General features: G+C 36.1%; 1 long non-coding RNA gene across 2 annotated transcripts; it reads left to right on the top strand.

Annotated features, from left to right (window-relative positions):
• The first annotated feature begins 1,042 nt into the window (after positions 1 to 1,042).
• LOC107911384 (uncharacterized) lies at positions 1,043 to 14,782 on the top strand. 2 transcript variants are annotated; one of them, XR_001687861.2, is made up of 6 exons: positions 1,043 to 1,275; positions 1,527 to 1,725; positions 1,847 to 1,905; positions 3,434 to 3,547; positions 3,653 to 3,773; positions 13,418 to 14,782. It is a non-coding gene; the product is annotated as an uncharacterized lncRNA (long non-coding RNA). The 2 variants fall into 2 exon arrangements; XR_005921255.1 differs by lacking the exons at positions 1,847 to 1,905; positions 3,434 to 3,547 and having other exon boundaries at positions 1,056 to 1,275; positions 3,657 to 3,773.
• Positions 14,783 to 15,109: the final 327 nt, after the last annotated feature.

The following is a 15,109-nucleotide window of genomic DNA, read 5'->3' as shown; positions in this document are numbered from 1 at the left end:
AATAAACATAAAGTAAAGCGATAATAATAACAAAGAAAATAGATAAAAATTATAAAATATAAAAATATGTATATGTACATATAAGAAAAATATATATGTATGTGAATTATAAAAAATAAAAAAATATAAATATACATATTTTAATATGTAAAAAAAATATAAGTATATATATAAAATTATGAAACATAGAAAATATATAAAAGTATGTGTATATATATATTTATAAAAAATTAAAAAATGTGTACGTATATGTATATATTATAAAACGTATGTATGTATACATGCATATATATAACAAAATTTGAAATTTAAAGGCCTAAAAAAAGTAAATAATAATGATACAAGATTAATGATGCCACATAATAGTATTAATAATATTAAAATAATTAATTTAATAATAAATAAATAACAAATAGAGGATTAAATAGCATCAATAATAAAAGACCAATGAATTTAAAACAAAGAGTATAAAATAAAAAAATATAAGGCAAAATAAAATGTAAACTAATTTGAAAATAATGAATTTGAAAATGAATAAAAAGGGAAAAAGAGATTTGAAATCAACAATATACAAATCAATAAATAAATTATACACAAATCAACAAAATAAGAACAAGCTACAAAAAATAAGAACGCAATAGAGAGAGAAATTTGAGTGAATACTCTTAAGAATTATTATTACTCCCCACTCCTCTCTTTACAATGAAGGGAGAGGCCTCTATTTATAGTTGAGCCTCTCCAAATCCAACGGTACAGATCAATTATATCAACGGCTAAGATTAAAGGGTATCTACAAATTAAATCTCTAAGATTACAAAATCATATCTTTTAAGATTGCATATCATATCTAAGATTGCATATATGATATCTAAGATTGCATATTCTTGAAGGTTATGTTTCCATAAGCTTGTAGATGAACCTTCAACCTTTTCAAGTAATGAGCTATTCTGATCGGGAGAAATGATATAATTTTGTACTGGACTTAGACTTTGTTTTATTATTTTGGGTTTATTATTTTTTTGTGAGCCTGGGCTAAAATTGGGCATTACAAAAACAATTTCCAATTAGATATACCAATTGGCACCCACTTCTGAGAAAGTCTCAATCATATCCCCTCACTCAGTCCAGTTTCCAAAAGCTAGCAACTTTCCAAAAACAAACCCTATCAGTTACTATTATCCCTTTCAGAGCCTTCCACAGCATCCCCCTTCAGTCAAGTTCTCTTGGTCTTCTTCTTTTCATGGCTTCAGCGAAGAAGTTTGGTACTCCTTCCAGGTAATCTTCTCCATCCCTTTTCAAACTTTTAGTGGCCAGAACATGTGCAAGAGTGTTCGTAGATCTGGGGCACATGCTTAAACTAGATCCTTTGAAATCTTTATTTTATTTGTTGAATGTTTCATATAATAGCTCTTATTTCAGATTTATCTTGAAGATTTGACTGACATTTTTATTATTATTGTCCTTGCATCGCCTTCCACTACCATTTCTCGGAATCTTAACTACATTCCCAATAACAACACTCGAAGGCATGCATAGCCTTCTGCCGTAAACAGGGACGCAACCTCAATGTAGAAAACCATTTTGGAGGCAATTATCTCAGCCGATGCATTTCTGGCAACAACCCTCTAACCCACTTTGGCATGCGTTTGATTGAATGATGCATCAAAGTTGATTTTAATCAACGAATCAGTTAGAGGGTTCCATTTCTCATTTCCTCTCGATCTGGTAATATTTTTTTCTTCAATTCTTTCTAGTTCACAAATATACCAAACTACCCATTCACCTATTTCCTTCCCATTGAACTGTTTCTTTTCATTTACTAATCGGTTTTTGTTTGTCCATATAGCCCATATGGAACAATAGAACGTCCTAAACTGCTTGTCCGTACTTTTTCTGAAAATCTAGGTAATCGACTCTTTATAATTCGTAACTAAGTTTGATAATATCCAGTTGAGATTTAAATGAACCCATACCTCTACTGATGTAGGACAATCTCAAAAAATATGGAGAAGATCTTTTATTGCACCTTTGCATTTGGGACAAAGGGCATTTGCCACCAACCTTTTAGAAAATAAATTAGCCAAAGTAGGAAAAAAATACCAAAAAGTTTTTCATAGCATAATTTTAATTTTAGATGGGATCTGTAATTTTTATAAGTTCTTGTAGAAATTACCTAACGTTTGGTTCGCTGTATTGGATTAGAGGTGTATTGGATTAGAGCTGTATTGGATTAGAGGTGTAATAGCAAATCAACTGTTTGGTTGAATATGAGCAAGTCTAATCCTAACAAGATAAAAAGACACATAGAAAAAGAAAAAAATGATTGTAAATTGGAATAAACTGTGACTTTTCTTGCATTGATAGGATCATTCTGGATTTCTGTTTAACATGCAACTAAGCATCGAAAACCTGTCACGCAATTAGAACAAAATAAACTCCATGTACACAAGTTGCTGTTCTTCAAATAATCATAACAATAATCATCTAATAACGAAGTAGATAACTCAATTATTCAAAAAGAATTAAGAAGTGGAAAATTACCAATCACAAGGTGGAAAAAATTATTGGAATGTTTTAAATTAAATTTTATCAAGAAAGTAAGGAAAATTCCCTTTAAACTTTCAGGTCTTTGATTCCATGAGGGCCGTAAAGATCAACCAATGAGAAAACAACCAAAATCAAAGATTAGTAAGAAATTTTTACTGAAAATTAAAGCAAAAACTCTAGCAAAAGAGAAGAAGAAACAAAAGATTCCGTGTTTCGATGAAGTTTATATGATCAGGCCCTGAAAGTGCAATGAAGAAGACACTAACAAGACAACCATTAAAACTCAGTACAGAGAGAAGAAGAGAGTTAGAACAATTACAGGATAATTGAGAGCAAAAGAGAGTTAGAAACCTTTACCTTTCAGTAGCAGTAACCTGGAAACCCATCAATTGAGAGCAATCGAAGGAGTGACACAGAGAAAAAGAAAAGAAAAAGGTCGACTGGTTGAAAAGGCAAAACGAAAGAGTAACTGGTTGTAAAGAAAAAGAAAAGAAGAGGTTGAGAGACAGAGGAAGAGGAAGAGGCGAAGGAATGGGGAAGCCAATCGGGAGGCAAAGGTAGAACGAAGGTAGAACGAATGAAGAGGCGACGGAATGGGGAAGCCAATTGGGAGGGTAAAACAGGGAGGGATTTGGATGCAGCACCTAATCTGAGCAAAAGGGTTGTATTACAAATCGGTGGATTTCACCGATTAGGGCAGTAATGGATTACACCCGTAATAGCATTACCATGAACCAAACAACGGAATAAAGGGAGCTTAAGTGGGGCCCACCGATTAGGGGTGAATTGGCATAGCCAATACACCCAACCAAACATGGTGTTAGTGTTGTCATCTCGTGTTAAATTTGTATTTGAGAAAGAATCATTTCTATGTAATAATTTATAGGCACTTCGAACAGAAAATTCCCCAGACAATTCACCCTTTCAAACCAGTAAGTCATCGTGAGCTTATTGTGCTAAAGGAATTCAGAGGATCATAGTCACAACTTCTTCTGAAAAGGTATTATTAATTAGATTTGCTTTTCACTTCCTATCAATATTGTTAATTAAGTTTGAAACCCAGACTAGCTTCTCATTGCCAACTGACTCGTTAATTCTGTAACAGGCAGAGCTAGAAAGCCACACATCATTTGGAATGGAAATTCTTTCCCCTAAACCAACTCTCCAACACAACCCACTTTGCAAGAGCTCTTTAGCAGCCTACATACTCTTCCAAGTAAGCGAAGGTAAATTACCTAACTTTGCATGCAAAAAGTCTAAATTTGGGAAATGTTTAGAATTTGGGAAATATTTAACTTTTAATACATGAGCTAAAAGTGAATTGGGATAATTGATAAGACGCCACTCCTGTTTTGCCAATAATGCGATATTAAATCTAGTAAGATTGTGGAATCCCATCCATTCAAAATCCTTTTAATTGCACAAATTCTTTCAACCACACTAATGAATCCCCTTTTTATCGAGACCTTTTTACTACTAGTATTTTGTCATGATATTTTCTAATTCTCCATAAAAAAAAGATTTAAGGAGTAAAAAGAACCCCATCAAATAAGTAGGGATAGCTTGCAAAACTAATTTTATGAACACTTTCTTACCTCTTTGGGATAGAAATTGAGTACTCCAATTTTCTATCCTCAATTTAAATCGATCTTTAAGAAACTGAATAGAAGCCTTTTTGCATTTACCCACCATGTTGGGCAACCCTAAATATCTTTCAGGGTTATTAGATGACCGCATTCCTAGAATACTTGATACAATTCGTTTGTCCCCCTCATTCGTATTTGAGCTATAAAAAATTGTGGATTTATTAAATTTTACACATTACCCTAAACGTCTTTTGTACTCCTTTAGTATCCCTTTTAACTTATGCATTTTTTTAGCAGTAGTTTCTTTAAATAAAATACAATAATTTGCAAATTACAAATGCAAAATTTGAGGCCCACTTCTATTTGCATTTGCGCCTCTTAACAAGTCATCTCCCATGGCTAACCTCATAAATATTGATAGACAATAACTACAAAACAAGAAAAGAAAATGGCTTAATGGATCTCTATATTGAAGCTTTTGACTGGGTCTAAATCTTTTACCAGTTTTTCCATTCATAATAACCAAGTAGGAAACTGAAGTAATACACCTAATAACAATATCAATCCATTTCCCATCAAAACTCATACGCATTATTATTTCCTTCAAAAATTATCATTCAACTTTGTTATAAGCTTTGCTCATATTTAATTTTAAAGGCATAAGCCCTTTTTCCCCTTATTTTTGTTGAAAAGTATGCAAAATCTCATTGGCTAAAAGAATATTATCTGAAATTAGCCTTACAGGAATAAAAGCACATTGAGCACTATCAATATACAACTCCAATACATCTTTGAGTCGATTTACAATCATCTTTGTTATCAACTTATAAAGAACATTACATAGGCTAATATACCTAAAGTTACCAAGATTTGTTGGATTAGGACATTTAGGGATCAACACAATATTAGTAACATTCAATAGTTCAAGATCCATACCTTCATTAAGGATATTTAGGCAATAGTGTGAGATGTAATTTCCCATAATATGCCAGCATCTTTGAAAGAACTAAGTTAGAAACTCATATTCCCCTAGAGCCTTAGTTGGCCCTATCTCTTTTAAATCTGCAGCAACCTCATCCTTTGAATAACGAGATAATAACCTTTGATTCACTTCAGTTGAGATCAATGGTTCAACCTCTGAAAGAATATGTGTAGAATTTTTGACACCATCCGAAGAAAAAAGATCTTAAAAATAACTTTGAGCAATTTCCTTCATTTCTTCCTCGTATTTGGTTTCCCTCCCATATCTATTCACCAAACATTGAATTAAATTCTTTTGCCTACGACAAAAAACATAATTGTGAAAGAAAAATGTGTTTTTGTCCTTCACTTTTAACCAATTTGTCCTTACTTTTTGTTCCTAATACATTTTGTCTTTATCAATTTCCAAATTTAGTTGGATTTTCTTATCAATGATTTGAGCAAGATTCTCATCATCTAACTCCTTTTGTGCCAACTTTTCAAGTTTTTCCATCAACTCCTTTTTGAGGCATTTCTTTTTAGAATTTATCAAGCTAGTCCATTTGATCAGGCCAAATTTCAATTATTCAAGCCTACTTAACAGTTCATCGGATGTTGACTCTCATAAAAACTTCATTTCTTCTTTAAACGAGTCCTCCAAAACCCACTAAGCCTTAAGCCTGAAACCAAAACTTTCTCTTAACTAATTTGTAGGTTCTTGTTTAGTGTGAATAAGGAGTGGACAATGATTAGAGAAAAAATGTGAAGATGTTGAATCATTGCACTAGGAAACATCTCCAACTATTTAGCATTAGCCACAACCTTATCCAGTCTCTTTTTAATATTTGTCTTAGGCAAATTTCTCATTTCCCATGTAAACCACACATCGGAATATCCAATATCTATTAACTAACAATTCTCTAATGCTCTTCTAAAAGCTTTTATTCTCCCCTCCTTTCTCGACACCCCTTATACTTTTTCAAATGCGTACAAATCTTGTTAAAATCCCCACACACCAACTAAAGAAGCTCTTGATTGTGCCTTAGATTATGCAACAGATGTTATGACTTATCTCTTTAGTCGCGTATGGTGACCCATAAAACTTGATTAACCACCACCTTAAACTCTCATCACTTTCTACTATCACAACATCAATGTGGTCACTAGAATAACTTTTGAGACTGATAGAAATATCCTCATTCCATGCTAGACAAAGCTTTCCTCTCGAACCCATTGTCGACACCCAATACCATGCAAGAAACCACACTTCCTCAGAACCTTTTCCATTTGTATTGTATTTAATTTAGTCTCCATAAAGAAGACAACTTGGGGGTTATACATCTTCAGCACATGCAGAAGTCTTCTAACGGCCCGTAGACTCCTTAAACCACAGATGTTCATGCTTTCATTGTGATCGGTTGGCTTGCCCTTTGGCAATCGTCGATAAAAGGTAGTTTCGTCCTATCCTCTTCTCTTCTCTAACCACCAAAGACCCCATATTCGTCTCATTTGTGCAAACATCACTTTCTCTTTTGGCCCACTTCTTTTCCTTGCCCCTTTCTATAGCTGATTCTTCCAAGTCATGATCCATAGTTGTTTAACCCCGAGACTTCTTAAATTTCCCTATAATAGCCACTGTAGAACATAGATCACCTTTTAGATTCACATCCAATATAGGATCGATGCTAGTGGTAGAAATTCCCTCATCCCATTCACCCCAATTTCGCCTTCCAAAATTATGCTTCTCAATAGAATTACCTTTTCTCCCCTACTTCTTCCTCTTTAAGCCATATGATATTCATTGTCAGAGCCCTTTTAGATTGGGCTCGTAACGACAAATCCCATCCCATCTTAGCTGCCTCAACCCTTAAGGGCATTCTTGCTGAGCAAAAAGAATCGTCATGCTTTAGACAACCACAAAAGAAGTAAAACAATGTCAATCTCTCATATTTAAAAGTAACATAACCATAATTTTTGGGGAAAACATAACCTTTTTTTCCTCTTCAATGGACGACAAACACCCAAATAAACCCTAACCCGTAAGAAATTCCAAAACCTTTTCCTAAACTAGCATTGTCGTACTTCACAAATTTTCCAAGGAAAACACCAAGTTGCCTTGCCATTGCTTCACTACGAAAACCCTATGGTACATCATGAATTTGAATCCAGAAATAAGTAAAAATTAGGGGAGCCTTTAACGAATCTTCTCCCTTCTCTAAACAGCGAATCATTAAGAAATGATTATTAAAAGTCCAAGGAGTCTCATTAACAACACGCTCTATATCTATTTCACGAAAAAATTTAAACAAAAACCTTTTCTCTCCCAAATCCGAGATCTGAACCCCTTTAACCAAGTGCCAAAGATTTGTCATTGTATTTCTCATTGTCGGAAAGTGAATAACACTAGCCGTTAGAAAACACCTCACCAAACAAAACTTGGTATCCTCAACCACAGAACCAATTTGTTCATGTGCTTGTAAAATCTCTTCCTCCTCCTCATCTAACGACAAGTCAGCCAAATCCTTCTCTATTCTCACCAATTAGAACCCGCGATCAACTAAAAAATCAAGCAAAACACTGCATTAAAGCCACCAAAACCAAGAAAACACAAAACCTAAAAACAAAAAGACATGCTAGAAACAGTAGACCAAAGACGTGCCATATAGGGCAGATCATATTAGATATAAATATTTAAAAAAATTAGAATCAAAACCACATAGAAAAAAAAATTAAAGTATCTGAAAGGTTTTTGTATTATAGGGATTAGATCAAACTAGTCTCTTTATTTATTAAATGAAACAATTTAATTATTATATCATTGAAAAGAATCAAATAAGTCCAAATTATAATAATGTTGAAATTTTTTTGTATAAAAAATATCTTGAAATAATTGCAATTCAATTCTAAACAAAAAAAATTCAGTTATAGAACCATACAATTTAAAAAAACATTAGTTAAATAATAAATTATATATTTTAAACGTTGATATTATCATATCTACTCTTTTGTATAGCATGCCTAGAACTACTTATAGTCTTTCCTAACTCTTAAATAAAAAGATAATGTGTTTCAGTTTATTCAAACCCACGGATTCTTACAATGATAACAATGCTAATAATAATTAAATTAAAACTCAATCGGTAATAAATTATATTTTTTAAACCGTAAATATTAACTCTATTTAATAAAGATAGCGAGTGGAGGACGAAATGGAGGCATGTTGTTTGTGTTAAGAAGTAAGGCTTGCATTGTTTGCGAATTGCTTTTCATTATTTTATTTTTCTAGTAAGACTTCGCTGCTTGGTTAAGTGTCAATCTATCGAAGAAAAAAAAAGTTCAACATTGGTAAAAGAAATTTAGCAAAATCTATGCAAAACTGCATTTTCTCCGAACAACATATAATAACCACCTAAAGCTACTATTATTAGACAAAAAATAATAATAACATTTGAAATAATTTTTATGCTTTTGCATCTCCAGCACAATTCCAAGTAATATTATTCTCTCTGTTTCCTCTACTTATGCAAACTGCTAACCAGTCGGCTGAAGACCGGTTTATCAAGCGTCTCCGGGAGGAGAAGCCTCCGGACGGTGGTGGTGAAGGGTCACAACCACCGGGATTTTCAAAACCTTCATTTAAGGATGCGATAATGCGTGATTCTTTAGAAAATGTTGTTCCTTTGGTTGATTCTACACTCTGTTTTCAGGATGGGGATGTTAACCGTTCTATCCATTAGGACATACCATCGATTCAGTTTTCTGAAAGTCTTTTTCTTCGCGCAAACAAAGTTAAGGGATTGATGATGATCATCAAATTGTTGGGCCGGAGAGTTAATGTGAATTCTCTACAGAATAGGTTGTTCTCTTTGTGGAAACCAAAGGGTTCAATGAAGTGTGTGGAAATTGCTAATGTTTTTTTGAAATTGGGTTTGATAATCCGGCTGATTTTTCCCGTGTTCTATCGGAAGGGCCGTGGGTGGTGTTTGGCGTTAATCTGACTGTGCAACCATGGTCCCTATCTTTTGATCATTCGAATCCTTTTCCCACTAGCATTGTATTCTGGATTCGCATACCAAACCTTCAGAGTTCTTTATACCATAAACCGATTCTGGAAGAGGTTGGAGCTACAGTGGGGAAAGTTGTGCGTATTGATGAACGAACCATGAATGCTTTAAGTGGCTGATTTGACGAAGCCGCTGATTACCAGGATTCATGTTAATGGCAAAATCAAGGTTGTTGAATATGAGTCTCTGCACATTGTGTGCTTCAAATGTGGTATCTATGGGCACACAAAGGTTAATTGCCTTAGGCTGGTGGTTGACCCCAAGAAATCGGATGGTGTTGCTGCTTTTGTAGGAAGTTTTGGGACGGTGCCGACATCAGCGAAAGAGGATCTGGTTGAGAAGGAGGCGTATGGGCCGTGGATTCTGGTGGAACCACGAAAACGACCGCAACCCAAATAAGGCAATTCGTATATTTCTGGCGAGATTTAGGGTAATCGGATTAATGGATCCAGATTTAATATACTTGCCAAAAATAGAGATGGCTCTCAGATTGCCGAGCAAGGAAAGAATTAAGGAGAAAAAAAGGAAAGAAACCGAAAGAGAAAAAGGAAAGGAAATTTCAGAAGGATAGAGCGAGAAATATGAGGGAAGAAAAGGGAGTTATTTCTGGGAGCAAAAAAGGGAAAGAACCTGTTCAGGAGCTTAAAAATCCTTTTTCAAGGATGAATTTAAAAGCATTCTCGGTCAAAAATGGGGTAAAATTCGGCCAATATAGCAATGAGCCTCTTGGTTTCCTTCAAAAAGAAATTGGGGATAACGGGCCTGGGCAAGAAATCGTGGGCTTGGTTATTAACAGCCAGGCCAAGGACGTGGAGCCCAATGCTGCTGAGTCTGTTGTTTTTGGAAAGCAACGCAAAGCCAAGAAAAAAACTGCTCGGTCCAAACGTGTTGAGCTTGACCCAGCCCAACACTCAGTGGTGGTCATTCAACCAGTTCAGAAAAAGGCCCAAACTGAACCTTATAAGCAGGCCGACCCACCTGATCCAACCCAGACAAAGAGTCCACCTGATGAATCAATTTCTCTTCCTAATAATTCATTTAATTCTAGTGATTTGAATAAAATTTCTATATCAAACCCGTTGGTTAATATTACTGATGTGGTTAGTGATATGGTGCTGAAGCTCAACAATTTGTCGAAGTTCGATGATGTTATGACAGAAGCGGAGACGGTGCGTGACACTGGCAAGATGTCGGACCTTAATTCCGAAAGCCAACAAGATTTTTAGGAACGTTGGACTACCCCTCTTATCTTATATATTTTTAATGAACTTAAATATTTTTGCTTGGAATGCTCAAGGGTATGGTCACCCCCGTTTTCACAAATTTGTCCGGGAATATTCTAATGGGTATCATACTGACATTTTTACTCTGTTTGAGACTAAGATTAGTAGTAATAATGCTAATTTGGTTATTTCAAAGCTTAATTTTACCCGTTCTTATAGAGTTGAAACTCATGGTCGTGCGGGTGGCATATGAGTTTGTTGGAATGATTCGGTTCAAATCGAAATCATTCAGAACCATTTTCAATTTATTCATTGTAGGGTCCGGAAAGGCAGTGTGTCGGAATGGGCTTACATTACTTTTGTTTGTGGCAGTCCTCAGCGTAGTTCTAGGAAGCTACTTTGGGAAGAACTTGATCTAATTGCTACTAATTTATCTGAACCTTGGCTTGTTACTGGCGATTTTAATGCTATTCTTTGCAGGGATGAGTAGAAGGGGGCAGTTGATTCAAATATGAGAGGGGATTCAGGGTTCCAGAAATTTGTCTTTAGTGCAGGGCTTCGCGATATGGGTTATAGGGGATCTCAATTCACATGGTCTCGTAGAAACCTGTTCAAACGTCTCGATAGGTTTTTATGTAACCCTGCTTGGGATCAAGTTTTCTCTTCAGCTACGGTTTTCCATATTCCTAAACTGAAGTCTGATCATCGACCGCTCCTGATTACTGTTGGCAAGGGTTGTAGAGATCCTCACAACTGCCCTTTCAGGTTATTTTCGGGTTGGCTTTCTCATGCTGATTTTACTACCTTTGTGAGGGATAACTGGATGACTGATCGTAGTGCCTCGGAAGCTGCTGAGTGTTTTAAAGAAAAGGTCATTGCCTGGAATAAATTAGTCTTTGGTATTCTTAGTCATCGAAAAAAGAGAATTATAGCTCGTATTAAGGGTGCTCAAAAGGCTCTTGAATCTCACCGTACTGTTAGTCTTATTTCTCTTGATATTGATCTTCGTGTAGAGCTTGAGGAGATTTTGGATTATGAAGAGCTGCTTTGGAAGCACAAGTCTAGAGATGCCTGGATATCTCATGGGGACCGTAATACAAGCTACTTTCACAGAAAGACTTTAGCCCGTCGCAAGCGCAATTAAATTGAAACCTTGAAGCTGGATAGGGTCTCTTGGTGCTTTGATAAGGATCTTCCCCAACAAGCTATGTTGAAATATTTTGCTGATCTGTATACGGCTAACAATTCTGCTCTGGATCGGTCATATTCCAGAGGTGGTTTCCCGTTGCTCTCATCGGCTGATATCAATGCGCTTAAGGCCCCGATTCATAATGCTGAGATTCGTGAGGCTCTTTTTAGTATGGCACTGTTAAAAGCTCCCGGGGTTGATGGTTTTCATGCTCTTTTTTTCCAAAGTCAGTGGGATATTGTTGGTCCGTCTATATACCAAATGGTTAAGGGTATTTTTTGGGAGAAGCTATTAGTCCTCTTCTTAGCCGCACTCTGCTTGTTCTCATTCCGAATGTGGATAACCCTGAATTGGTGTCTCAGTTCCGTCCTATCAGTCAATGCTCAGTCCTGTATAAAATGGTAACTAAGGTTATTGTCCAACGGTTGAAGCCTGTTATGTCTAAACTTGTGGCCCCTACTCAAGTAAGCTTTGTCCCTGGTCGTTAGATTACCGATAATACTATTATCGCCCAAGAGGTTATTCATTCTATGAAAACTCTTAAGAGGAAGGAGGGATGGATGGCGATCAAAGTGGATTTAGAAAAAGCCTATGATAGAGTTCGCTGGGAGTTCATACACGACTCTCTTATAGATGCTCATCTTCCTCAAAATCTTATTGATATTATCATGCGCTGCACCTCTTCTCCTCATATGCAGGTTCTCTGGAACGGATCACTGACTGAGGAATTTGTTCCCTCTCGTGGTATCCGTCAGGGTGATCCCCTGTCTCCGTATCTCTTTGTGTTAGGAATGGAAAGACTTGGTCACAGTATTTTGCAAGCCGTTGTGGGTGAAAGCTGGGAACCTATTGTGCTTACTAAAAATGGCACTCCGTTATCTCATCTTTTCTTTGCTGATGATCTTATCCTTTTCTGTCAGGCGAAGGTTGGTCAAGCGGAGGTGATTGCGAATATCCTTGATCGCTTTTGTATGGCCTCAGGTCATAAGGTTAATGCTTCTAAGATGCATATTTATTTTTCTCCTAATGCAAGATCGAAGGTGGCTTTTGTTATTAGTAACAGGCTGGGTTTCTCTAAAGTGGATGATCTTGGTTTTTATTTGAGAAAGCCTTTGTTCCATGAGAGAGTCACGAATGCGATTTTCTAATTTTTAATTGATAGGGTCAGAAGTAAACTTTCAGGGTGGAATGCTAATTCTCTCTCCCTTGCGGAGCGCATTACTCTAGCCAAGTCGGTGGTTGCAGCTATCCCAAACTACATTATGCAGACTGCTATGCTTCCTGTCAGCATCATAAAGGAAATTGAGAAACTTATTCGGCGATTCATTTGGGGAACGAAAGATGAAGATGCTAAGACTTCTCTGGTTAAATGGAAGTCTGTTTGTCAGCCTTTAAGCAATGGGGGTCTGGGGTTCCATCGTCTGAAGGATCATAACAAATCGTTTCTCTCGAAGCTAGGGTTTCGCGTTCTAGCTAATAAAAATGATTTGTGGGTTAGAATCCTTAGAGAGAAGTATCATGTTTGTGATATAATTCCGGATAGTGTGATTAAGGGTAGTGCTTCTTTCTTCTGGTGATCCCTCGCCAAAATTTGGGATGATATTTGCTCTGACATCTATCCTACCATTGGTGATGGGAAGGAGACGAGTTTTTGGTATGCTAATTGGATCCCTGAGCTAGGCCCCCTCGTGCAACATAAAAAGCTCGGAGTCATGATTCTTCATGTGTGGAAAGTTGTGGATGCCATTAACCAAAATTATGAGTGGGACTGACGTAGGCTTGATATGTATCTCTCTCATTTGGCCCACCTTTATATTTAAAATGTCTGCCCGTCTAATCCTTTTGCAGGTGCGGATTCCATAGCTTGGAAAGGGGCGAAAGATGGGGTCTTGACTGTTTCTGAGGCTTACGCTAGGAGGATGGAATTTACTTAGGACGATAAGGATCCTGTTTGGCAGCAGATTTGGACTCTAAAGTGCCCGCAGCGTATTAGGAGTTTTCTTTGGCTGGTATGTAAGGAAAAACTCTTAACTAACGTGGAAAGGAAACGGAGGACTTTGATAAAGGATGAATTGTGCCAGATATGTCATGCGCCTCAGGAGAGTATACTCCACATCCTCCGTGATTGTAAGGCGATTATTTTGGTGCGGAAACGGCTTATACCGCCGAATAATCAGGGAGTCTTCTTTGCTCATGACTTTGTTAATTGGTTCTTAGCTAATATCAATAAGAATAGCAAATTCAACAATGGAACTTTTAATTGGAACACCATTTTTAGTATAGTGTGTTGGTTTGCTTGGAAACAAAGAAATGATTCTGTTTTTAATGATGTTACGCAGGAATCTTAGGACATATATGAATCTAGTTTGTCTTGGGCAAGACATGCAGATGTAGGAGGGCCTATCCGGCGTCACCAGATTACAAGGACTGAGCAGAGAGTTTTCCGATGGCAACCCCCTGCAAGGGATTGGAGGAAACTCAACGTCGACGGTGCTTGGGATTCGGCAACAGGGCTTGGGAAGGCTGGAGGTGTTATCCGTAGTGAGAATGGTGCATGGATTATCGGTTTTCATCATCATGTGGGTATTAGCTCTGTTTTCATGTCGGAGCTTTGGGCCTTATATGATGGTTTGGTCCTTGCTTGGAACCAAGGTTTCCGTAGATTGGAGGTTGTGAGCGATAATTCTGACATCATCCGTAGCATTACTGGAAGATCTAAGTTTCGTCAGGCCAACCGTCTATTCCAGAGTATTATGGAGCTTATCAATCGTGATTGGCATGTTACTTTTTCTCATGGAACTAGAGAGGAAAACATGCTTGCGAATGGTCTAGCTCGTATGGCTGATGTCAATATCAGAGGCCTCCAAACATTGGAGGAATGCCCAGAGTTATTAAAGCAGGTCTTCGATGATGACGCCTCGCGTGTTCCCAGAATTCGCCCCATCAGAATTCCATCTGTGGATTAGGGCTTGAGTGCTTAGGGTCTCCCCTCCTTTACTCATCAAAAAAAAATTAGACAACAAATATTTTTCTGCTACACATACCATAGACATCCTGGCCCTCCTTCATTTATCACTAACAATAATTAGTCTTATTAGCTGTGTGGGTTTTAAATTAATTAACTAATATTCATCTTTTATGTTTGTAAATTCATTATTATTTTCTCTGTAGAAAAAAGAACAGACAATATAAGGAGTTTAGAGTTTTCTAATATTTATAAATTTATACGTGTTAAAAATTATTTAAAATATGATATAAACATATCATAAAATAATATGAATGTATCAAAAGTTTATATAATAAAAATAAAAATATTTTATTTGTCTATAAATATACAATTTAATAGGTTTAAATATGCAGACATCTTAATATTTTTTTGAAATTTAAAATTTAATTTCTATATTTTAATTATGAAGATATTGAATCCACGCAATTTTTTTTATTTAGAAATTTTTATCTTTTCCTTCAATTTTGCAAATATAACAAAGGTAGAATTTTTTTTTGCTAAATTTGATAAAAAAAAGCGAGTTTTAAAAAGAA

The sequence above is a fragment of the Gossypium hirsutum genome, chromosome D11 (assembly GCF_007990345.1).
Source record: "Gossypium hirsutum isolate 1008001.06 chromosome D11, Gossypium_hirsutum_v2.1, whole genome shotgun sequence".
NCBI lineage: Eukaryota > Viridiplantae > Streptophyta > Magnoliopsida > Malvales > Malvaceae > Gossypium > Gossypium hirsutum.
This window is presented reverse-complemented; position numbering and strand designations above follow the sequence as displayed.